Source organism: Herpailurus yagouaroundi, unplaced genomic scaffold (assembly GCF_014898765.1).
Source record: "Herpailurus yagouaroundi ecotype Mexico unplaced genomic scaffold, PumYag 159, whole genome shotgun sequence".
Lineage (NCBI taxonomy): Eukaryota > Metazoa > Chordata > Mammalia > Carnivora > Felidae > Herpailurus > Herpailurus yagouaroundi.
In genome coordinates, this window is record NW_024412400.1 from 25,298,090 (window position 1) to 25,324,128 (window position 26,039).

The 26,039-nt window shown below is 41.6% G+C and overlaps 1 protein-coding gene across 2 annotated transcripts in view; it reads left to right on the top strand.

The window, feature by feature from the left end:
- The window catches only part of RFTN1 (raftlin, lipid raft linker 1), a 211,051-nt gene that overhangs the window by 54,772 nt on the left and 130,240 nt on the right, over positions 1-26,039 (top strand). The window lies entirely within an intron of this gene.

The following is a 26,039-nucleotide window of genomic DNA, read 5'->3' on the forward strand; positions in this document are numbered from 1 at the left end:
GACAATGGAGAGAATTTGCTTATTATGCTCACAGAAGAAGAAGCCGATGTGAATTTGCTGTTGTGCATTTCGATATTTGCTGATGGTGGAGGTGTTCTGGAAGGAAAAATTATTCTGGACTCCCAGGCCAAGTCTATACCATCTGAGTGAATTGAGGTAATTGCTCAGATTATTTAGAGCCTGCCTGCCAGATAATTGAGGTAAATGGGGTTATTAATTTGAAGTAGCTAGGTAATTGGGTCTGCCTCCCTTCTATAATGTAAACATGGTCACATTGTGTAATTCTATAATTGGTTGAAAGCGTTCTCTCTATTCTTTCTCTTGAAGCACCTGCTATTGTCTGCAGCCTGGCCATTGGGTTACAGTGTATTAGATTATTACAGACAAACCCCAGTACGTAGCTTGGGTTGCCTGGTGAAAAATGCATACATATATGTGTGTGTATTTATTTCTGTGTGTGTATGGTGTATATTTTTTTAATTAAAAATGGGAATATAGGGAGTATTTTAAGGTTTGTTTATTTGTGATAATTCATGCGAGAGATTTACAGAAATGTGTGTGTCAAAGGTATCACCTTAGAGTCTATTTGAGGAGATGGTCTCTCCTTATTATAAGAGGTTTTTTTTCATTGAACCTTATTGTAATGTCTATATTGAAATCACCCAAGTAAGTTATCATGGCAGAGCCTAATCCTCATCAAAAATGGCCAAAGGAAAACTTGGTTCAGTTCATCAGCTTCTGCCTAAACGTTGCCTAATGGGATCTATGTTGTGGTTTTGCCATTGGATCAGAGACATTTGACTCGATCCAACGTATGCTTGCACTGGCCTGTGTTGTCGCTGTACCGGGCTGCCTGAAAGGCCTCCATGGGCCTTTTCAGATCCCTTTCCAAATGACTGACTAGTGTGTTCTTAGACTTCTCCAATTTATACTGGGGCCAAGCCTGCTTTGTCTGGCATTTTGTCTGAGAAGTCTGGCTATTCTAGAGTAGGGGCTGCCTTACAAAGGATAAGAAATTCTGGGGGTGAGTGGGTGGGAGGGAGTGGACCAAGGTCACAGCTGCAGAGGCCACATGTCTCAGATGTTCTGAAACCTCCTGATTTTAAATATTCTTTCTGGCTTTAGACTGTACCTCCTGCATTTTGGCTTGGAAAAGGAGGCTTAAGAGATGGTCTGCTCATACGTCTTTCACATTTGTTATTTGTGTAACAGGCCTTTGATATGATACTTTCACCGAAGCCAAAAAAGGAGAAAACTGGGAAGAAAATTTCAGTTAAAAAAAATGTAATCCCCACCCAACCTCTGATAGAAATGTGAGGTTTTGATCTTGGCCAGTGGTGTTGGTCGTTGACATCACTGATCCGATTATTCTATTTCCTGCCACACGTCGCTTGCCCAGATGTGATCCAGAGAGGATGAGGGCTGTTCAGACAAAAGTGGGCTCAGCAAATTCAGATGAAGTGTCCACCTGTGCCTCCTGAAGTTTTCCCTCTGGGCTGTGAGTTGATTTATAAACTTAATGGGCCTTGGGGGAAGAAAAAATGAAGAGGAATTTGTTCCTCAAATGAAAACCAAATATGGTTAAAAAAAAAAAAAAGCTGCATGCAACTTATCCTCCCAGCCTCCAGTAAATGTACGGATATCAAAACAACACTCATTAGATAAAAATCACGTTGGAAAAAGAGAAATCGAGATGATTTTGGTGTTTTGCAGGGCCAGAAGAATCCACATAATTTACTTTCTCCGCAACGTATGTATTACATACTGCATTATCTGGTGGTGTATAATATTTCATGTGTGATACCCGGATCATCTCTAAAACTAATAAACATTCAGACCAAAGCCATGTCCACATACAGTATTGAAATGAACCAATCATTTGGAAAGTTCACATTCTCAAAAATATCTTGGCTTTGGTTATCTGAGAAGAAAAGAATCACATTGAATTTGTTTCTTTGTTTGACAAACAACTAAAAGTTGCAGTAACAAAAAAAAAAAGTTAAACCTCTTTCAAAACCTGTTAGCTATAAATCTTAGAGCTTACTTTTCTCCATCATTTAAACAAACAATGGCCAACATTCCTATGGTAATGTGCTCACTCTTCGTCCTTTGTCTAACAAAGTCATTATAGAGATAATGGATAGCTACTCAGGCAAGGGAATTCTGGGCATGGACTAGGGTTTTTAAGAAAATTTTTAGGAGAATTCTGAGTATAGATTTAAGTTTGATTTTTAATTTTCACTCTTTTGACATATGGGAAAATGAAATCAGTCTTTCATAAGAATAAGGCTCTTCCTGTAAGAGTTTAGATGGCTGAAATACTTTGTGGACATTTCTTAGACTTTTCTGGTTCGTGAAGACTTACTTCATTTGGTAGAAGTCCTGGTTGGTAACTTTAGAGAATTTATGAAACTGAGCATTATATTTTCAGTGTTTCATCAGATTTTTGTATTTCCAATGTGCTTTAAAAAACGTGAACAAACTCACTATACCTTTGTATAAAATAAGAGTAACTCTGGCCTTAGACACTCTCCAAAGGAAACTAAAGTTTATGGAAATTAGCTGTGGTTTTGAGAATTATTTTGGCGTCTTTGTGCTTTTAGTTTGTTGTGTATGCATCTGAGTTTTTAGTTACTGGAATCTGACATCTAAATAAGAGGCTGTTACTATGATATGTAAATAGAATGTATGGGTCGAAATGCTTGTCATTATGGATGTTGAAAGGACAATTTACGATTTACAAAGACGGAAAAGCTCAATACAGATCTGTATTGAAGAGCTGGTGCAATAGGAAAGCTGATAGATGGGCTTCTTGTGGATGAACAGAATCAATGACAAGCGAAAGGAAAAATTCACTTCACTGGTAGGGAAAAGGATTTCCAAATGTCAGCAAGGACAGTACTTTCTTCCTTCCCTGTGCCTTGGCCTGGGCTAAGGACCTGAGGCCCCGGCACCCTAACATGACTGGACTTGAATAATTCAGCAGGATGCTGTATTAATTAATACAGTAGAATGCATGCTGTATCGGTCTATTTCCATGCCTCCTGCCTCCACTAGACCGTGTAAGCCCCTATTGGCCAGGCACCTTGTCAGGCTGCTTTTTTCCCTTCCTGGCACCTAGTACAAGCCTGGTACATGGTAGGCGCTCAAAAAATGTCCAATGAATTAAGTTTTAATGATAAAAAACTTCTTTTTGTAAGAATTATTTATGTGTTCATCTTATTCTGCACATTTCAACCCACCATGAAATTAGTAGTTTAATTTTTGTTTCAGGCAGCGTTTACCATTTTCAATCAGAAGGACTGAAACAAAAAAGTAAAATCTGATTTTAAATTCACAGAATTAAATAATGGGTGACATTTTTATTTTTCTGGGCTTTTTTTTTTTTTTTGTAAGTTTATAAAGCTTCTACTTCTGAACTTTGAGCTTAAAACTGCCCTGAGACTTCTGAGGCACCTTGTGTATTATAAAAGAAGGTATAATAATAACTGGTATTTATTGGGCATTTACTCTGTCTTAGGCATCTAACTCTTTCGGTTTCTATAAAGATTCTACCAGGCAAATACAGTTTTTGTCCCCCCCTTTTTTAAAAAAAAAATTATTTATTTATTTTTAAGTTTATTTTGTTTAGAGAGAGAGAGGGAGGAGGGAGAGAACAGGTGGAGAGGGGCAGAGAGATGGGGGAGACAGAGAATCCAAAGCAGGCTTCAGGCTCTGAGCTGTCAGCACACAGCCCAGCCTGGGGCTTGAGCCCACGAACTCTGAGATCATGACCTGACTGACTGAGCCACCCAGGAGCCCCTATTGTCCTTTCTTATGCTTGGGGAAACAGAGGCATGAAGAGATTTAAATGACTCACCCGATGCCTTTCAGCAAGTGGCCAAAGCCAGGGTCTGAGCCCAGGGAGTCTCCCTCCACATCTGCTTTCCTAACCACTAAGCTACACTGCCCCTGGGAGGGAGTGGCTGACCTGCACACAGTGTTTGTTGAACGGACTGAGTTGAACCAGACAGGCCCGTCCCTTGGTGGAGACATGGCATAACCCTGGGTAGAAGCAGTAAGTCATGTGTACTAGTGGAGACCATAAAACAAATGTGGTGAACTGTAAAAGATTAAAGAGCTAGTTTTCCTGTCATTCTCCCAGAAAGTTTCACACGTACTTGTCGAAGTTCTTATAGAGCTGGTATCTGCCAATTTGTAAACTTTTTATTGACTCATAATACACATAGAGTGTTTTGTTTTTATGAGGGAAGTGGTGCTTGAAACAGTCGACATCTCTGTGTCAGCCAGACATGACTGTGGCAGTTCTCAGAGTGTGGTCTGCGGACCCCGGGGAGCTCTTAAGGGCAAAACTCTTTTCAAAGTAATATTAAGATTTTTTTTTTTTTTTGCTTTTTTTCAGTCTTATTCTCTCACAAGCGCACAATGGAGTTTTCAGAGGCTACGTGATGTATGATGTATCACTAATTATGTGTGCTTGGATATACTGGTTTTAAAAATGTCTTAGTTTGGGGGCGCCTGGGGTAGCTCGTTCGGCTAAGCCTCCAACTTCGGCTCAGGTCATGATTTCGCGGTCCGTGAGTTCGAGCCCCGCATCGGGCTCTGTGCTGACAGCTCAGAGCCTGGAGCCTGCTTCAGATTCTGTGTTTCCCTCTCTCTCTGCCCCTTCTCTGCTCATTCATTCTCTCTCTTTCTCTCTCTCTCAAAAAATAAATAAACATTAAGAAAATAATAAAATAAAAATGTCTTAGTTTTAAGTTTTCCAGTAAAATAAATATCAATAGATATAAGCCACGTAAACAAACCTCTTAGGGAGTCCTCAACAATTTCTTCCGTGAAAAGCCATTCTGAGACCCTTTTTTCTGAGTTTGTTCAATAGATGGTGTTTACTGGTTTTTTTTTTTTTTAATAATAACTGTATTCCAAATACACCTGAGTTTGTAATCCCTTTCCAATGTGCAAGAAGTTGGGTAAGATGAAATTTGCCTTAGAAAGATAAACCATTCTTCTCTTTGAGCTACCTTGCATCTTTTAGGGTACTCCCAAAGCCCTGAGCAACTTATTTCCTGAAAGAAAAGGTATTATTTCTACCTTGGTTCTCCAAAGATTGGGTCTTCATTCTAACTTGCTGAGCATTATTTGAGAAAGAACAGCCCCAGCTACTGTACTTGTTAATAAGGCAGCCCGCTGAGTGCCAGAATCCATTTTTTCTGTGTGATCAAAACTAAGCTGCATTTCTCCTTCCTGTCATTTCACCCACTCTGCTTCGAGGTTTTAAGAATTAGCTGTTCAAAGATTAAGTGCCCTTAATCAGTTCATCTTCCATTACAATGTAAAGTTTCTCTTGTGTTCAGCAGAGAACTTGATTTTCATTTGATATCTGCGATCACAGAATAGTAAGCGGATTCCCAGGAAATTTCATGAAGAGCAATGATAATGCAGAGATGGGGTGGAGGTAGTGGGGGATGTTGAGCTAATTGATTAGTTTAGAATCTTCTAATTTCCATGAGGAATGGAGGAGCCCAATTTGTATTTCTCCTCCTTGGCATGTTATTCTCACAGATTGTCTGATGTTTCATTATCATCTTGACAGAACAGCTGATGTATAATTCTGTTGAGTAGTATATCCGTTGTGTTTTTGCCATGTGCATTTATTACTTCATGATTAGATTATTTTGTCTCTATTAGTTGATTATCTGAGAGCTGGAGGAGTGAGCTCAGAGGAGTGTACATCTCTGGGTCCTGAATTTTCAGTGCCTCTGGCCCTTTGAACACAGCGGATACCTCCTTCCCTGATGATAATAAACTGGGCTTTGGGGACCATAAATGACTGGTGTTAATGTCTTCTGCTAATAAAACTTTTGTTGCAGAATGTTCTCTTATTCAGAATTTCCCTAATCCTTACATGCAGCCAGCTTCATTGCTCTCTGTCTGTCAACACTGGTTCTTCGTCTGGTTCCAGGGTTAATTTCCACGCTTGTCATCCTGGGGTTTTTGTTCCCCTGCTCCCAACCTGTTTATGGAGACTCTTCTCAGTGGATTTGAGAACTGCAGGCTAGGAGTGTGATGTGAGGATTTTAACATACACACGCAAAGCTCAGGCGGACAAATTGCGTTCATTCGCCAAATAAGCCTCTTTGGTGTCCCCCAGCCCCTAAAAATAACATCCGTCCTCTGAGTGGTAGTTAAAGAGAATCACCACAGAGCAAGCTTTTCTCACAAACGCACGCCACCAAAGCAAACTGGGATGGTTCCGTTCGGCTGTTTCTGCAGCTGTTCGCTAATCCCCGGTGCCCAAGTACGTGCTCGGGAAGGCTTGATGGCCTGGAGGCTCCTGTCACGGCGCGCAAAGTCTGGGGCTAGAGTGGGAGGCTTTGCTGGCTGCCAGTCTTCTTCTTCAGAGGAGCCAGGGATCCTGATGGGAACTACAAGGTGTAGAGGAAGAGACGGTTTTGTGGTCTTGTCCTTCCCAGTAACTGTGTAGTTACTCTGTCCTTTTTTTTTTTTTTAATCATTTATTCATTTGCGAAGTAGTTACTGAATTCTGATAATTAGCCAGGCAAAGAGGAGGCCAGTTGTGAGGAGAACACAACGAGCAAGACGAAGTCCCTGCCTGCCCAGGAGAGACGCACCAGTAAACTGTTACATTAACGAGAGTGCTAGATGGTGCCTTCAGATATGGAGGGAGGCCTTCGGCAGGCCTCTTCTAGAAAGCGTTGTGGAGGATGAGTAGGGACTTTTTTTTTTTTATGTTTATTTATTTATTTTTGAGAGAGAGAGAGAAAGCGAGAGAGAGACAAAGAATCCCAAGCAGGCTCCACGATGAGCCCAATGTGGGGTTCAGTCTCACAACCCTGAGATCATGACCTGAACCAAAATCGAGAGTCAGGTGCTTAACTGACTGAGCCACCAGGCTCCCCATGAGTAGAGATTTTCTAAGCAGACAGGGAAGGAGCAGGAGGGGAAGAAGGAGAGGTCAGGACCCGGTATTCCTCCGTTCCTGCCACCATGCAGGCATTACTAATCAGTTGGGAACTATTTCATGGTGAGCTCAGCCTAACAGTCTTTTTCAGAACATGGCTCCCAACAGCCTCTCTCACAATCCACCTCAAACTTGAATGAGCTAAAGAAGTAAATGGCCCTGGTGGTTCCCCTCCAGATCTGATTTTGTAGATCCGGGACATAGCCTGGGGATATCCATTTTAAGCAGACCTGCTCTACCCTACCCCCAGGCAGCCCTGATACAGAGGTGCTCAGCAATAGTATTGAGAAATCGTTTTCTGGCAGTTGATCTCTTGATTACATGAGTACATTCCAGCAATATTATTTTCATTCATATCAGAAGCAAATTGAAATTCTAGGCTCAGATAATTATAGACAGTCTTTCCACCTACAAAGCATGTCATGTTGGAGTTTCAAAAATTGTGTAGGAATCAGGACAATTCTTTGCGGGGCTGCTCTGTGCCTTGTAGGTGTCTTGCTTGCCCGGCCTTCACCGGTGGTAGTGACCTCCCAGTCACAGTAGTAACTAATAGTGCCCCCTTTGAATTTCCAAAATGTTTCCTGAGGCAATACCATCCCCTGTGAGAACCACGGAGCCAGATGATGGGCCCTGGGTTTTTGGAAGGGGGAAGGTGTGCGAGCCTTGTGTTTTAGCCAGACCACTGGGCTGTTGGTGTAGACAGTGTGTAGCTGGGAGGCAGGCATGGTAATCAGGAAGCCATAGGAGGCTGAGAGGGTGGCCATGGAAAGGAAGGAGGCTTAGAAAGGAGAGTCCCAAGGAAGAGACTTGACAAGATGCAGCAGCCAGTTGGATGTAGAGAGGAATGAGGGAGAGGGAGGTATCTGTTGTTGCCCAAGGTTTGAGTTTGGCCGCTCTTGGATGTGATGCTATGGGCCATGACAAAATGCAGGAGGCAGGGCAAGTGTTGGAAAGATGGCAGGCTTTTGTTCCAAACATGTTGAGTTCCAATTGCCTGTGGGATTTGCAGATGGAGATTTTTCTTTTTTTTTTTTAATTTTTTTTTTTTCAACATTTATTTATTTTTGGGACAGAGAGTGACAGAGCATGAACGGGGGAGGGGCACAGAGAGAGGGAGACACAGAATCGGAAACAGGCTCCAGGCTCTGAGCCATCAGCCCAGAGCCCGACGCGGGGCTCGAACTCACGGACCGCGAGATCGTGACCTGGCTGAAGTCAGACGCTTAACCGACTGCGCCACCCAGGCGCCCCAGATGGAGATTTTTCTGAACCAGCTGCAGATGTGGGTCTGGAGCTCAGGAGATAGAGACTTAGGAGTTGGGCACATGGAATTATCTGGAAGGAAATGGTGGTGGTGTCATGGAATGGATGAGATGTTGTTCAGGCTTGTAATTCCTCCTGGGCTAGTTAGGAGAGGGGGTCACAGAGGTTACACAGTGCTGGCCCTGCTGATGTTGGAGACTGTGTGCCTCTGTATTGTGATTCTCTCCAGCAGTACCCAAATAGTGTGGGTCCAGCAGGGGAGAAGCTTCAGTTCCCCATCTCATAAAATGAGTGTCCCTTCAAGCTCTAAATTCCCAACAGTATGGTTTCTGAATTGTCAAGAAATAATATATTAGGTATGCCTGGGTGGCTCAGTCAGTTGGGCGTCCAACTTCGACTCAGGTCATGATCTCACAGTTCATGAATTTGAGCCCCACATCGGGCTCTGTGCTCACAGCTTGGAGCCTGGAGCCTGCTTCGGATTCTGTGTCTCCCTCTTTCTCTCTCAAAAATAAATAAGCATTAAAAAAAAAAAAGGAAGCAATATATTAGGCATGAACATAACCTAAATTTGATCTAAATTAGAATAGAATGGGGGGAAAAGTAAGATATGTCAGTAGCCTCAGAGGAAGGGTGTCCTGGATATTTAGTTCATTCTCTTATGGGGCTCTTGGCTCTGCTCAGACAAATATTGTATTCCTGGACCTCAGCACACATGTACAACCAGCTCACCAGGACTGTTCTAGAGGCCTGCCATCATAGTTGGAAACCTAGTTCAGAGCATCTGCTTATCTTAGGAATCACTGATACCATTTTTAATTATAGAAGTTTTCTCTTTTTTTCTTTCCATTTTTTTCTTTTAAAAAAATTTTTTTGAAAGGGTTTTCAATGTAAAGATCAATGTAAATGTAAAGTGCACTCCTTTCTAAATATGCCATGGAACCCAAAGGCCTTAAAAATTTGGGAAGTGTAAAGCTTTACAACTTTAATGGACAGTAGTCCTCCTTATCCATGGTTTGCTCAAAGTCACCTGCAATCCAGAAGCAGATGATCCTTCTTCTGATGTATCGTTAGAAGGTCAGTAGCAGCCTAACATTACATCGCAGTGCCTATGCCATGCATCTCACCCCATCTCATCATGAAGCCACTTTATCATCTCCCATCATCACAGGAAGGAGAAGGGCAGATACAGTATGATAAGATATTTTGAGAGAGAGACTACATGCATACAACTTTTACTATAGTAGATTGTTATAATTGTTCTATTTTATTATTAGGTATTGTGACTCTCTTATTGTGCTGAATTTATAAATTAAACTTCATCATAGGTATGTATGTACAGGAAAAACATAGTATAGCTAGGGTTTGGTACTCTCCATGGTTTCACACATCCACTGGGGGTTTTGGAAAGTATCCCCTGCAGATAAGGGGCCACTACTGCAGTGAAAGAAAAACAAAATCGCAATGCACGTAACAGACTAAGGACTCATACCCATCTAATAGAAAATTGTAGGGGCGCCTGGGTGGCGCAGTCGGTTAAGCGTCCGACTTCAGCCAGGTCACGATCTCGCGGTCCGGGAGTTCGAGCCCCGCGTCAGGCTCTGGGCTGATGGCTCGGAGCCTGGAGCCTGGAGCCTGTTTCCGATTCTGTGTCTCCCTCTCTCTCTGCCCCTCCCCTGTTCATGCTCTGTCTCTCTCTGTCCCAAAAATAAATAAAAAACGTTGAAAAAAAAATTTAAAAAAGAAAATTGTATACAGATCAGTAAGAAAAAAGATAAGCTGCGTTATGGAAAAATGGGCAAATGGGATCTCGGCTGAAGAGTAAGAAATAAATAATTACATTTGTACGCATCATGTATAAAAATATTCTCACCTTATTACTAATTATAGAAACTTAGAATAAAGCAACAGTGTCATTTTTCACCAACCAGATTGGTACTCTGGGGAAATAGGCATGGTCTCACTCCATGGATTGGTAAGACAGTTGTAGGGCAGTCAGGCAATTCCTATCAAATCTTGTGCCTGTGAGATGTGCGAACATGGGATTCTAGAAAAGCATTAAAAATGATTACCATTAGGAGAACAGAGGTGAACGAGGAAGCTTTGTTATGGCGGCACCCCACGCCCCCCCCCCCCAACTAGGGGAAATGCACACCAGGTATTGTAGAGGTCTGCCACGACACCGTTTTAATCTGGCTTTGACTTTTGTCCTCTGTCCCCCACCTCTGCACTGTGGGCAGGAAGTCCAGTGATGTGGAGAAGGTTGATAACAAGTTATTTGCATTTGTCCAACTGAAATACATTGGCCCCCACTTTATCAGTGTCTTTGAATATCACTATTAACATTTAAATTTGAAAATTGGATATGCTTTTAAACATTTGCTTTGTTTATTTTCTCGTGTCATACCCTGAAATTAAGTGAGTCTGATTTATGATGGTTATTTATAATCACTGCATAGCTATCTTTATTTCTCTGGTTTTCCCATTATAGACTTCTGTGGCAGTAAACATGCTGTACACACTCATGGCTGTATTTTTTTTTTTCCAATCAAGAAAATACACTATGAAATTTATGGAAGAAATAAACATTACATTTTGAAGAAAGGCTTCGTTTACCTACGTGTAATCATTTCAAGGAAAACACTGATCCAAGGAGTTGACTGATCTTAGGAAGGACTGCCAGGGGGGCACGCAGTTGTACAGAAACAGAGAGCGTGTTTTGGTTTTGAGGAGTTATTTTGTTCTGATCCTCCCTCACTCATTATAGTTTTGTGGTATGGTAAAAGAGCACTGGATTGAGAGTCCAGGGGTCTTTTATAGTCCTGATTCTGCCGCTAACTATATGCCTGTAGACAATTGTTTAATTCCTGTGGACATCACTTTACAATCGATGAAAACGAATGGACTAGTTTAGGTAATTAGGAAGACTTCATAGTTAAGGGCATAGGTTCTGAATGATTGGATTTGTGTCTTGGGTTCACCACTTACTGGCTGGGCAACCTCGGGAAAGTACTCAACCTCTCTGATCGAGAGTTTTCCTCATCCTTGAAGAGGAGCTAATAGAGAGGTGGTTCGAGGATTAAATGAGGAAGTGTGTAACACGCATAAAACAATGTCTTATGTAGAGCTTATGTTCAGGGGAAGTGAGCTGTCGCTATCATCATTAGTACTTCTGTAATACTTCTCTTATCTCATCTTTAAAGGCTCTTTCAGTTGTAAAACCCTCTGAAACCATGATTCTCAGAAAAGCAATTCAAAGGCAGTATTTGAAGTCTAGAACACTACATGGGAAGAGGAGGACAGTGGGGGAAGAACAGGCAGATAAGCTGTCAGGTGGCCGCTGACCCCCCACAGCCTGCTTCCAGTTACATTTCTCACTTTCCATTTCCAGCTCTCACCCAACCCTCCCTGAGGCCGCCACCCGCGTGTGATCGGGGTGGACAGACACTATCTGTGCAGCCTCCCCTTTCTCTGTGGTAGCTGAGGACAACTTCTGGGCTTTAAAATAAAATGTTTTTTTTTGTTTTTTTTTTTTTTTTTTTTTTTCACTTTAAATGTTACGCCTGAAATGCTTCCAAGTGGAGCTGCTGGCAGAGCAGGCCTGAAGTGGGAGGAGAATTTAGGGTAGGAGTCCTTGCCGGTGGCGGATAGTAGAGGAATTTAGGACGTGTGGGTGAGGAAGGGAAGTACAGGACTAGAATTACCCCTGGCTTTATGCCTCCTTCAAGAAATATTTTCTCTTTGCACATTTAACTTCACAAATTTGGGATGGATTCAAGACAGACACGGAGAGTGGTCAGGGCAGTGGTGACATATTCCTGTCCCATCTCCTGCTGGATGCCTTCCTCTTGGCCATCCCCTCGTCTGTCATCCGCCTTTTCCTGGTGCGCTGTGTGTTAAAGGCTCTAAATGTGTTCTCACCATGGTTCCACCTCTTTTCTCGATCCTCTCTTTTATTCTCTTGCTCTTTTTGGAGTGTGGTTTATGTATCTCACTGGGACCTCCTGCTGTCCTTCCTCTGGTTCCTCGTTACTTTTACGGATGGTGCCATTTTCTAGAACTGGCTCCCTAGACTTTCCAGTCCCATCGCAGCGTGGGCCCTTCCCCCTTCCTCAATCTGCGATACCACGGAAGTCTGTGGTAGCGTCTGGTGCAAATCACAGAGGTAGGAACCCCTCAACATGCTTTTCGCCTCACTTTCTTTTCTGAGTCCTGATGTTCTAGACCCATCTGGGGTTCACATTAAGAAATCAGTAGAAGTTCGGGGCGCCTGGGTGGCTCAGTTGGTTGAGCATCTGACTTCGGCTCAGGTCATGATCTCACAGCTTGTGGGTTCAAGCCCCGTGTCGGGCTCTGTGCTGACAGCTCAGAGCCTGGAGCCTGCTTCGGATTCTGTGTCTCCCTGTCTCTCTCTGCCCCGCCCCTGCTTGCATGCTATCTCTCTCTCTCTCTCTCTCTCTCTCTCTCTCTCTCTCTCTCTCAGGAAATGAATAAACATTAAAAAACAAAAATTAAAAAAAAAAAAAGAAAGAAATAGAAGTTTAAACCAGCATTTAAAAGAGGGTTGCAGGGAAAAAAATATGTGGGTCTGTGGCTTAGGCTGAGAAATTAAAGTCATATGTGAAAACTAAATAATATTGATGTACAGCTGGAATGGTTTCAGACATAAGGATCCACTTGCGGACTTGAAGACCTGTCATGCTCGGTGACAAGTTGGGAGATGATTAGGGTTATTATAATATTGACAATAATGATCTTAGTGGCTCCCATATACAAAAGAGTTAAAGGTTCCAGGTCCAGTTCTACTGCGCTGTCTGCATTATCTCACTTAATCCTCATGCCGGCCGGCGTGGTTAACATCACTTTTGTATGATATAGCCAAAACTGAGGCCCATCAGGGCTTAGGGCTCACCTAAAGTCATAAAGCTATTAAGGGGTGGCATTGAGAGTTTAAACTGAGAGTTTAAATAAAGGTGGGGTGATGGGCAAAATGGGTAAAGGGGAGAGGGAGACACAGGCTTCCCATTATGGAATGAGTAAAGGCATGGGGATAAAAGGCACAGCACAGGGAATGCAGTCGATACTATTGTAATAGCAGTATGGTGACAGATGATGGCTGCATTTTGTGGTGAGCACAGCATAATGCATAGAGTTGTCAAATCACTGGGTTGTACACCTGAAACTGATATAACATGGTGTGTCAACTATACTTCAATTTAAAAAATAATAATCGAATAGAAAATAAACCCAAGTAATTTGGCTCCAGAGAGTGAACCTTGGCCCCCACACCATCCATCTTTCTGCCTTAGCCAGATTTGATACATCACCAGCTTTCTACCCTATAATTCAATTCTAGATTTCTGTTTTCTATTTGCCAAATAGGATCTGCATCGTTTAGAAGTAAGACAAACTACACTGCAGTTATAACAAATAATACTACTTCTTGGGATACATGAGAATTCTGAATATCACGAAGCCGCCCATCCTACCCCCCGTGAAACCAGGCAAGGAAGCACAGGAAGGGAGACAGCTCTGTTAAGTCCAAACACTAAGACCACACAAATGAGTTTATTAGGGGTATGAGGGAGAATTTGCATCTCCGGAATGTAACATAAATCATCCAGAAAGTCCAGTACAAAGCACTGCCAGGGACTCAGCAAAACACACCGGAGGGTCCACTGTCTATTGAGATTTCTGATCCGAATCATCTTAGCTGGGATGCCGGCTGGCTGGGGGCCTCTGGCACTTATTTCCAGTTTGGCCAGAGCAGTGATTCCCTGCTTGAGAGTTCCTGCATGGGGTAAAAGGTGTGACTCAGGAGGGCGTGCGATCTGCTGACGGAGTAAGAACAGAAAAATGTTGAGAACCCACTTGCTCCAGAGAGGTAAACACTTTGGAAGTGTGACTGTGTTACTAGAGATTCTCGAAGAGCAGGGATTTAAGGGTCTCAGGGACCAAAACATCAAACAGGAAGGCAGTACCAAGTTTTGCTTTCTTCCTCCAACTTGGAATAGTGACAGCTAGTGAAAAAAAATTTAGTATACGTGAAGGAAGATTACCCATTTGATCCCACACTACACATACTGTTGCAGCTTTCCCCCCACTCCTTGGTGTTACAGGCTTATTTTGGGAAAAGAAGTGACCTTACTCATAATTGGAGCTAAAGGATGCTTAGTAATGAATTAAACTGACACCTTAATAAAGGTGGAGAAGGAAGCATGCTTTTTGGACTGAAAAAAAATGAGTCTAATTTAAAACAAAAGATTCGAGAACAGACCTGCCCCATAGAAATATAATGTGGGCCCTGGATGTAATTTAAAGTTTTCCAGTGAAAATTTCAAATGAAAAAATTAAAATAGGTAAATTCATTAGTAATTAGTAGGTAAATTAATTTCAGTATGTTTTATTTAACTCAGTATATTCAAAATATTATCATCTCAACATGTAATCAATACCAGATTTGTATCGAGATATTTTATATTCTTTTTTTCATGTGAAGTCTTTGAAATTGTGTGTGTTTTACACTTAAAGCACATCTCTGTTCACACTAACCACATTTCAGGTGCTCAGCAGTGATGTGTGAAGGGAAGAAAGACAGGAGGGAGAGGGGGGTGGGAGGAAATGTTAGTGAAAACCTGAAGATGCCTTCTAAGCAAATAGATGCCTATCGCACCCTCTTTGGCAATCCCAAAGGCCACACTTCCTGGTGGTCCATTTCCATAAATTCTCACCGGCAAGTCAGGAAAATCTTTTCTCCTTCCTGGTTAAAATCCATCTTTCCCTTCTTGTGCCAACTGTTGTTGATAGACGACATGTTTCTGGATGTAAATAAAAACTCCCCCCCCCCCCTTACATTTCTTTTCTGTTTTATTATTCTGGAGAACCTTCCTTGGCCATTTACTCTCATGTAACTATTCTACTTGATCTCACCCTCCAGCTTTTCTCTTCCTCCACTGGAATCTGTGAGAAGGCAGCTGGAGGGACACACATGCGTGCATAGACCTCAGATACTATTTGGGACTCCATTTTTATAGTGGGAACCAAAATGCCTCTTAAAATTGGCCTCCTGAGGCATCATAGACCCCCATCTCTTCCATAGGCAAAAAATAAACCAGAGAGTGCTGATGACAATTTTGCATGCAAATTGGTTAGCGGAGCCTGGGGCTGCTCAACTTGTGTGTACAATTTTCTATTTCCATGCACCAATTTGGGAGTTTGCGCATGAACGCAGTAATTGTTCATGCAAAGCTGAAAATGCAGGTGTGGAAGCCTTTTTTAGAGTAAGAGAACTGTCTGACCCCATTCTCATTTGAGTTTTGTTGAATCTTTCGTGATGTCATATGCATAAGTATTATTTATTAAAATACATTTCCAATATATGGAGCTTTTTGTAAGTCTTACGAATGTCTTTGTGACTGTGCCACCGAACATATGGTATGTCTCCACTACAGCGAGGACAAGGAGAGTCTACTGAGTTGAATTTGCTCGTGTGTCTGGGGGTAGTGCCTTTGAACCAACACGTTGATTTCCTCTGTGGGTAGGAGTTGTACAAAGCCCACAGAGGATAGAATTTATTCTTGCCATAAGATCTTGAAACTATTCCTGCACATGGGGCATTTTTGTGCTTTCCAACAGTTTCCAGAGTGCATTGTTTTATATATTGTTTATATTACTATATTCGGAAATTTTAAAAAATTCTCCTAAGAGTTTATTGATATACCAGTGTGAAACTCTATTACAGAGTTGAGATCCTTGTGATAATAACTCAAGGTAAACAGAAAGAGTAGTATTCCCTTGTGCTCTGCATAAATGCCAAACTGAAGTGTGCACGTACCCTCGGGGCACCATACTTTTTGGGAAATTTCTTTTTTTTCCATTTTGTTCTGCCTGGGGTTAAGATTCCCCGTCACTCCTTGTGTATAACTACAGACTTTGTCCTGTCATTATTTGGCCATCTCCGCAAAGTGGAATTTTTATATACTTCCTTTGCTTTCATTGTCATATCAACCCTTGATTTTTCCTCCAGGTCAGAGGTATGGATCCAACTCATTTTTAAAATTGCTACTTAATAGTCTATAGTATTGGATGAGCCATAGTGTATCCATTCAGCCATTCTGCTCTTGATGGATTTCATCATGTGCACGTAGGGAAGGAATTAAAATGGCCCTCGGCTGTTTCAGACTTGAAAAAAGCACCATGTCCCTTCTTGTTCCGAAAGAGCTGACTGACCGCCTGGCTCTAATGGGACTGCCCCACGAGCTGGATGGGCGAGACCGTGTGTGGGGTGACGAGCCAGAGTCAGAATGTGTTTGCTGGCTCAGTGTGCTACCCATTTAAGGTGCCCCTTTGCTTTAGCCTCTTGGCTTTCAGCACACCTGAATGAGAAAGTACGAGAGCAATCACGCTTCTTAGTTGAAACTGAGAGTCCCCACAGCTCCTTGCAAAGATGCATTATTTTTCTGCTGTGCCTACTCTGAGAACTTGGCCACAGTGGCGTTATATTTTCAGTACTGATTACTTTTATACAGAGTCTTCAGACTTTATCATAGAAATCCATATAGGGTCCCATTTACATTCTAAACAGTTTCATTTCCATATTGTTTGTACATATTCATTAGTGGCTGGTCTTGGATGCAATCAGTTTATTGTAGTCTCAGAATCAAAGAGAACTACCCGGAGCGTCAGCTCTCAGGATATCGTGCTCAATTAGGAAAATGGCATAAAATAGTGACAAGGAGCTTCCCTTCCGCCTCATGCTAAGCTCTCCTTGGATTTGGCATGGACCAGTTTGAATAGAAATTCTGAAGACTCGGTGATCCTTTGCTTCTCCCCTTCACCATAAAAAGTATTTTTAAGCGTGTGATATATTTTATTAATACTCCAACTTCAGTTTCTAGCTGGTTGCTTTTAATATTTGAATACCCCACTGTGAAGTCCAAGCAGCTTGAGGCCTGGTGTTTCTGGAAAAGCTTTCTTGATGAATCTTAGCCTGTGTCTTCTCTGACAAAATGGACCAGTGAGATGAGCGGGAACGCCGTCTTTTGGGTTTGATTAATGGGTACGGTCAATGGGAATTATTCAGCACTCTCCTTACAAAGTCCTAGACACTGAATTTTTTACAGTGTGATGTTGCATGTGTGTAATCCAGTGACTGCGTGTGATCCTTTGAAATGACAAGCAAGCCAATAACAACTTGATCTCCCCCTCTCCCTCCACCCTTCCCTTCACACACACCCCCACACATACACACAGACACACACGCACACACCCCTGTGGTCACAGCAGTCTGACAGTCTGATGCTTCACAGTCATTTGTGGTCTGGTGGCATGCACTTAAGAACTCATTTGATGAGGCCTTTGTTGCTTGGCCAACTCCTCCATGATTGGCCTGTAGAATCCTAGGTTTAAATAAGCTTTAAAAAGTGCTTTTAGTCGTACTGAGATTTTCCCCTTGACTTTATCCATGATTTAGGTAAGGTGTTAAGAGCTGTGTTTTATGAAAGCTGATTGGTGGTTGCCAGAGAGGGGAATAGGGAACTGCTTACCGGGTATGGGGTTCCCTTTTGGGGTGAGGAGAATGTTTTAGAAGCAGAGGTGATGGTTGTACAACATTGCGAACATACTAAACGTCACTGAATTATTCACTTTAGAATGGTTGATTTTATGTTATGTGAATTTCACCTCAATTAAAAAAAAAAAGAATAAATAGTGTTTTAGTAGTGTGGTCTCCTGAGCCTGGCTATGTTTTATTTTTTTTTCTTAAGTTTCAGAAACATGAATTTATGTGATAAGACAGTGACAGAAATCTGAATTTGGAAAGCCTGAAAACGATAGTTGTAACTTATTCTTCAGATTTAGAAATGACACAGATAGAAGCCTTCGGGCCGCACACATTATTTTAAAAAATTGAATTCCTATTCTTTACCTATACAATAAAAAAAAAAAACAAAAACCCACATTTGAAAAATGATTGATTTTAGTGTTTCGCTAAATTGGATCTACTGCAAAGCCCAGGCAGACTGATGTTATAGAAATAACGGCCTTCAAGGAATTAAAAAAAAAAAAAAAAAAAAAGAGGGAGAGATTTGGTTGAACAGTGTCATTATCAGCTTTACCTGTGAGGGAAATTACCCGGGGGAGATGGTGTCGGTCCTCTTGTGTTTCGCTCTCTGGTATTGACAGATCCATTAGCAGATGTAATTAGAAAAGCAGAGTTGGACTTTGAATAATTAGGTTAAAGTCACAGATGATTGCTGAGCAAAATAATAGAAGCTGTTGCAGTTCAGCGTGCCGTTGCCTGCCGTACAGAGGAGAGAAATGAGTGGTGGCTTGCTGTATGCCAGTGGTTTTGTTCTTGCCTTGGAACCTGGCACTTTCCCAGCAATAAAGTTTGAAGGAGCAAAGCCGTCCCTTTGGCTCTTCTGCAGATGTCTGCAGGGCTTCGTGTCCGGGGAATAAGTGGGGCTGCGGAATGTTTTTGCTAAACAAAACATAGTCATAGCAAAAACAAAATCTCCTTCATCCCGGGAGTGTTAAGAAATGTGTGGTTTTGTGGATTAGGCCCCCCCTCCCCCGTTTTCATTCCCTTTTTTTTTTTTTTTTTTTAAGTCCAGGAATAATGGTTTATTTATTTATATGGAGTTATTTTCTGAAAGGAAAACAGAACACTTATTCTAAAAGACCTTGGGCTCTCATGCCACCCAAAATACCTTTCCGGCAGTGCTTTCGATATTTTGATATTTTTTTTTAATCAAAAGCCTGTTATTGGTAATTGAGTGAGGAAAAAAAATATATTTCCAAGGAATTCAAAATGTAATTATATAGTTCCCAAAAAATTATATAGTTCTAAACATTTTGTTCATCTTTACATCAGTGTAGAGGAGAGAAGAATTGGGAAATAGAGGGCTGTGTCAAATACCTGCAGGTGTATCCTCGAAAACTGATACAAATAGTGATGATGTGGGAATGAACGGAATCACAAGCTCTTCAGTATGTGACCGAGGCTTACAGCGTGCCTTGACAACGCTATGATCAGGGATAGGAAGGAGTAGGGGGCATCTATCCCCCTACATTTATCAAATGCCCCATCCAGTCTGCAACCTACCATGCCTTGGCTTTGGGCCATATGGACTTGGAAATAAAATGAGAATTACTTGCCAAATCTAAAGATTAGGAGAGTTTCTTTTTTTTTTTTTTTTTTTATTTATATATGAAATTTATTGTCAAATTGGTTTCCATACAACACCCAGTGCTCATCCCAAAAGATTAGGAGAGTTTCTATGAAGACCAAGATTTCTGAGTTCTTGAAGGTAAGAATGAGAAGTTTTGGCACCATTGGGCCCACATTCCCATTGGCAATAAGCAGGCTGAAAGGCAGGATACTGCCCTCTGGGTGAGAGGGGGCTTCGGTATCCATTGTTCCTCCCATGGCTGTGTCTCTTGTTTGTTTGTCCATCTGGGCCCTGGCCTTGCGATCTGCCCCAGGCCCTCTACCAGGTCACGAGATAAGAGCCAGCCCCCACCCAGGCTAGTGGGAGAAGCCAGCTGGAGAACTGGGCTTTGTACAGCAGTGGCATCCAAGTCCTTGTGTGGGATGAAGACATGGCTCCCTGAGTGGGAGCACCGGGGCGTCCAGCCTGGTCCTCAGGTTTGCAGACTCACCGCAGTAGATAAAAAAGACTTTGGAACTTGACAGATTGGAAAGTGGAGAGAGAGGAAAGTATGATCTTCAGATGGACATTGGGCCCTAACAGTGGCATTTCCTCAGACTGGAGTAACATTGGCCAAGAAAGCATCATCAGTGCCCCTCATCTTCAGAATATGAAGGATTATAATTAGAAATTTCAATTTATGATGAGGTGGCTTATGGGTTCAGTCCTGGAGTGGCCTCATAAAAGCCCAGGAAGTCAAAGTAACTTCAGGTAACGGATGCTGTTTTCTTTATAGCTCTCCACTAGGAAAGAGGGAACCCATTGTCCCCAGACATACTTCTTAGAATACCCCTTTTCTCTCCTATGACTGTGCAGGCATCTCTTCCCTGGAATGCCCCTGAATGTCTCCCAGGGACAGTCAGAACAGGCAGAATCCTTTCTAATCCCTGGGATGGGCAGAAGACTGGGACCCTCAAAGACAGCAGTGATTTTTATTCGGTCATAGTGGCAACAGATTATTTTCTTGCCTCTCTATCCATCTCTCCACCCACTCGCACGTGTGGGTATTCCGTATTCCCATTTTGGCTCTAGGTTAGGGGAACTCTTTCGGTTTGCACTGCAGACATTTATTATATTATCCAGTATCACCTTTTAATTAGGAACTGGTACGTTACTCTTCAAACTGAAATAATGAAATCATTGCATTTTAATGCTGGAAGTTCCTTTCAGAATTGCCTCTCCAGGGTCTTCATTTTATAAACAACAGACCCAGGAGATGGGGTGGGAGTTAGATGACTTGTCCAAGGTTACATAATTTGTAAACGAAGTCAGGCAAATCTCACAAAACAAAAATAATGGAGAGGTTATCCGGGTGGGTGGGGTGAGAAAGAGACCAAGAGGCTACAATTGGTATGTCCATCCACACAGAGAAGTCATTCCTTTCTTTATTTTTCTAGTAATAATAGTGGGGCATTGGTCAGTTTATAAGAACTAGGGTTTTTCTGAAGGTTAAGGTTCAAACAGAAACAAGAAATTAAGGCCTTTAATCATATTTACAATAAGAGCCTGGTTTTATTTTATTGCGATGAGATTGTTGAGATTAATTTTTATTTGTTTTTTAACCATGAAGCTAAACTTACTTTGACAGCATGCATACCAAAAATTAAAGCCATAAAATTGCTGAGTTTTGACAAGAGATACATCTTTAGATTTTAAGATAAAAATTTTAAAGATACTATGTTTTATTCAGGAAGCATTTAACTATAAAGTGGTTGATCGCCCAATGTTTTGAGTGCACTGATTTGCAAGCCTGGAGGGTAAGGGGTGTGGGTGGAAATGGGAAACAATTTAGTGGCCCAGCACTGTACTGTCATCACCAGCCTCAGTTGACCTATATCCCTGACCAACTCCCCACCCACCACTGCCAGCACCACTGAGAATGATGCTTTGGAGCTTTATCTGTTACACACACATCATCCCGTTTGATTCTTACAGCCGCTGTACGATGTCATTATCTCGATTTTTTAAACAAGGAAACCGTGTGTTCACATGCCCAGGATTATCGCCAGGGAGGAATGTAGCTAGAATCCCAAATTTTCCAAACGTACGGACTGCTTTTATTTCTTTTTATTAGAGCGTGATGCGTAAGGGGGAACAAATACATAAATTATCAGAATCTTAGTAAAGGCTTATTTTATTACAGCAGTAAGAGCTTGAAATACTTGGCGTGTTCACAAAACACCACACTGTGGAGACTGGCTGAGTGGGAGGGTCTCATACTGGTTGACTCACAGATGCTCTTCCTACACACTCTTATCAGAGAGGAGGGGAGCTTAGTGCTGCCTAGCATTTTGGGGTTTGATCGCTGTCGTGAAGTTACCCACCCCAAAAGGCCTGCCCTCCTACCAAAAGTCCATTACGTTTTGCAGACGAAACCACAGGCATCTGTGCCACACACGATTATGCTCGTTCAGTTCGGTTGCTTTGTAATCTCTTGATAGCAGAAGAAACCTGCCCCTGTTCCCTTGACACCCTACATAACAGACCTGCTCCTGTCATTTGCAGGGCCCAGGAGAAAAAGTGCAAGACATGTTGGGCCTGAGCCAGCACTAGGGTGAGGCGAGGGAGGCAACATTTTTATTTTAAAAAATTTGTTTAATGTTTATATATTTTTGAGAGAGAGAGAGAGAGACAGAGTGCGAGTGGGGGAGGAGCAGGGAGAGAGGGAGACACAGAATCTGAAGCAGGCTCCAGGCTCTGACCGTCAGCACAGAGCCCGATGTGAGGCTCAAACTCACGAACTGCGAGTTCATGACCTGAGCTGAGGTCAGACGCTTAACCGACTGAGCCACCCAGGCGCCCCGAGAGGCAACATTTTTTAAGAAGACAAGATCAGTAACAGTGTGGTGCTAAGCCGTATTGGAGCTTGAGGCAAAAGAAAAAATCAATAATACTGATCCTGTATTTATTAAAATTTTGGATATTTTGTTTGTTGTAGACTTCTTGCATGAATTTTCACTTTGTAACATATTGCATTAAATTTTTATTGATCTTTCTTACTGAGTTTTTGGTGCCCCCTAAATTTTGCAGCTGTGGGGGTGTCTCCCTGCCCTCCCTTGGGCTTGCGGATGCACACATTGGGGCACCATCCACCCTTGCTACAGATTGGAGAAGCCTGTCCAATCCCCCAAAGTGGGCCCTGGGCTCTAAGGGCAGAGAATTCCAGGGTCTTGGCTGTGGGAAGTTGGGCTATGGATGACAGGTGGGTACGTGTCCCTAGGTCCACTGTTTCCTTGCCCTCAGAGAGGAGAGGAGAGTGGTTGGAGGAGGGCCAAAGGACCCTCTGGACAGTAGCTCTCAGCCTCAGAGTCTCTTGGAGGGCTTGGGAAGGTACAGATCACTCAGACTCTGACTCAGCAGGTCTGAGGTGGGGCCCCAAAGTCTCCATTTCTAATGTGCTCCTCCGTGCTGCTGCTGGTGGGTCAAGGAGCACACTTTAGAGCAGGGATCCACTGTGGGGGTCTCCTTGCCTGGGTCTAAGAAGTTGCTTGACAAGATTTCTGTGCGTGGAATTCATATTTCTGTGAGCGGAGTTTGGAGGGGCTCAGCGTTCTTTACCAGACTTGTCTTCAGATCTTTGGTCGAGCAGCATGTCCAGAATGTACCGTTCAAGGGAAAAGATGTCATACTTTTCTGCTTTCCTGGCCAATCTTCGCTTTGTCACTGTTATCAATGAGGGTTTCTCCAGGATGCTGGGCACTGCTTTAGAGTGAATCATTGCTATAGATTTTTTTTCCTGTAAATTTCTTGCATGATGTATGGAAATGAGAGCTACAGTGGCTGATGTTAAGTAGTGTTCTTAAGTACCCCTAGATTTGTTTTTAAGATTGTGTTTTAAAATAACACATTATTGGGGCGCCTGGGTGGCGCAGTCGGTTAAGCGTCCGACTTCAGCCAGGTCACGATCTCGCGGTCCGTGAGTTCGAGCCCCGCGTCGGGCTCTGGGCTGATGGCTCAGAGCCTGGACCCTGTTTCTGATTCTGTGTCTCCCTCTGTCTCTGCCCCTCCCCCGTTCATGCTCTGTCTCTCTCTGTCCCAAAAAAATAAATAAATGTTAAAAAAAAATTTTTTTTTAATAACACATTATTTTAAAAAATACATAAGAACTTTCAGATAATGTTTTTACATATAAATCAGAAAATTTTAAATGTCTTATCAACCCTCCACCCAATGACCCTGATGGATGGTATCAGTACCTACTGCAAGTACAAAAGAAAGTAAAAGCCACCTTTCCATCCTTCCCTCTATTCTCCAGCCCTTTTCTCCAATATTCATATTTTTGTGATTTCTTTCAGAAAAAAAACTTTATTCTAAAAAAGATTATCTCTCTATTTTTATACAAGACTAGCATAGGATAAACACTTGACACCTTGCCTCTTAACTTAATAATTTATCTCGGACACATTGCCATCAGCACATAACAGATTTACCTTAATCTTGTTAAATAGCCCATAGGATTCATCACTGGGTGTCCCAGTGTTTATTTAGCCAGCTCGCCAATGAAGAACTACTTGGTTCCACGTTTTTGCTATGTGAACATATCTGTAGTATCTTTGTCCATAAAGCCTGAAAAACATCTAGGAGTCCAGCCGTAGATGCTGTATCCAGTAGTGGGGTTGTTGGACAAAGGGTGTGTGTACTTTTAGGTTGGAAGGCAAGCATCATATTCCCCTTCAAAAAAGTTTACCCGATCAACCATGATGAGCATGCCTGTTTCCCCAACATTCTTGCCCACAATGGATAACACAGAAGTAAAAAGCAAAAGTCTGTTATTCCAATAGCAATATTAGTAGAAATAAACTTGTTAAGTGTACAATATCTATGTGAAGAAAACTTTAATAAGTGCCTGAAGGACCCCAAAGAAGTCTTGAATAAACAAAAATTATGCCTTGTTCTTGGATGGGAACTTGTAATATGATGAAAATATCCATTCTCCCTCAGTTAAGCTATAATTTGAACATGATCCAAAAATAATATCACTAGGAGTTGGTTTTTTTTTTTTTTTTGGAAGGAAGGTTTGATGAGCTGATTTAAAAGATGATTTAGAAAAAAAAAATAACAGACAAGAAGATTCAGAAACTAAATAGGAAGATAAGAAGTTTCAGGAAATAGCCTGACCAGATATTAAAATGTAACGTTAAAATTGTTAAAATAGGTAAGTAGAGGACAATCGTAAACTTGAATATATTCAGGAATATAATATATGATAAAGGTAGCATCTCAAACTAATGGGAAAAAATGGATAAACATGGGGGGGGTAGAATATTGAATTCATATTGAATAAATTCCAAACTGGATCAAAGATTCATATCCAAAAAATGAAATATGTAGTAGCAGGAGAATCGTTTTGTAATACCAGATGTCTCTGCTCTGATACAAAACTCAGAAGTCATTGAAGACAAGATTGAGAAATTCCACTTCATAAAAAAAAAAAAAAAATTCCTCATGACAAGACCCACTTTATGCAAAGTCAAAAAACGAACAATAAATTGGGAACAATATTTGCAAGTGATATCACAAATAAGAACTAAATCTCCTAATATATAAAGAGTTTCTACAAACCTATAGAAAAAAGGACCAATAACCCAATAGAAAACTAGGGCAAAGATTATAGTTAACAGAAAAGACAACACAGACAGTATTTAAAACATGACATGTTCAATAAAAAAAAAATACAAATTACATAATGAGAGAAATACAGATTACCACCACAGGGATCATTTTTTCACTATGAGATTTGCCAGGGCATGGAAAAAGAAATACCTTTGTACATCACTGGGTGGGGGGAAGTGGTAAATCCATGTTACCCTGTGGAAGAAATCTGGCAATATCTGAGAAAATTACAGTGCATTTATCTTTGGTCTAGCAAATTCCTAGGTATGGAATTCCTAGGTATGATGTATTATACATGAGCACATGTGAAATTACGTAGGAGCGTAATTTTCGTCAGCATTACTTATAAAAGCAAAAGTTTGATTAATCTGTGGTACATCATACAAAGGAACACTGTTCATCTGTAAGAGGATGAAGAAGAATTCTGTGTGCTACTACTGAATGCTTTCTAAGCAAAGTATACTGTCAATTGATAAAAATTAATAAAAAATGAAATGTGTAACACTATGCTACCATTTGTATAAAAAGAGAGGGAGACATATAGACTTTACTTGTGTATGAATTCAGCAATTGTTAATGTGTATACAAAAAATGGATAATACTGATTGCCTTTAGGGAGAAAGCCTGAAGGGGGACCGGGCTGGGGTGTATACTTTTAATTGTGTATATGCTTACAGCTTTTGATTTTTGAATCTTACCTGTCCTTCTCAAAGAATTGTTTTAAATCCAAATCTTAAAATAATTCCGTAGGTGAAAAATACTTGTTTTGATATTCATAATTCTAATGTTGAGTTAATGTGAGTGTTTTTTCAAATATTGACTAGCTTTTTGTGTCTAATTTTAGGCAATTGCCTATTCATATTTTTCCTCTTCCCTCCCTCTCTCCCTCCCTCCCTTCCTTCCTTTCTTCCTTCCTTCCTCCCTTCTCCCTTTTTCTCTTTCTTTCTTTCTTTCTTTCTTTCTTTCTTTCT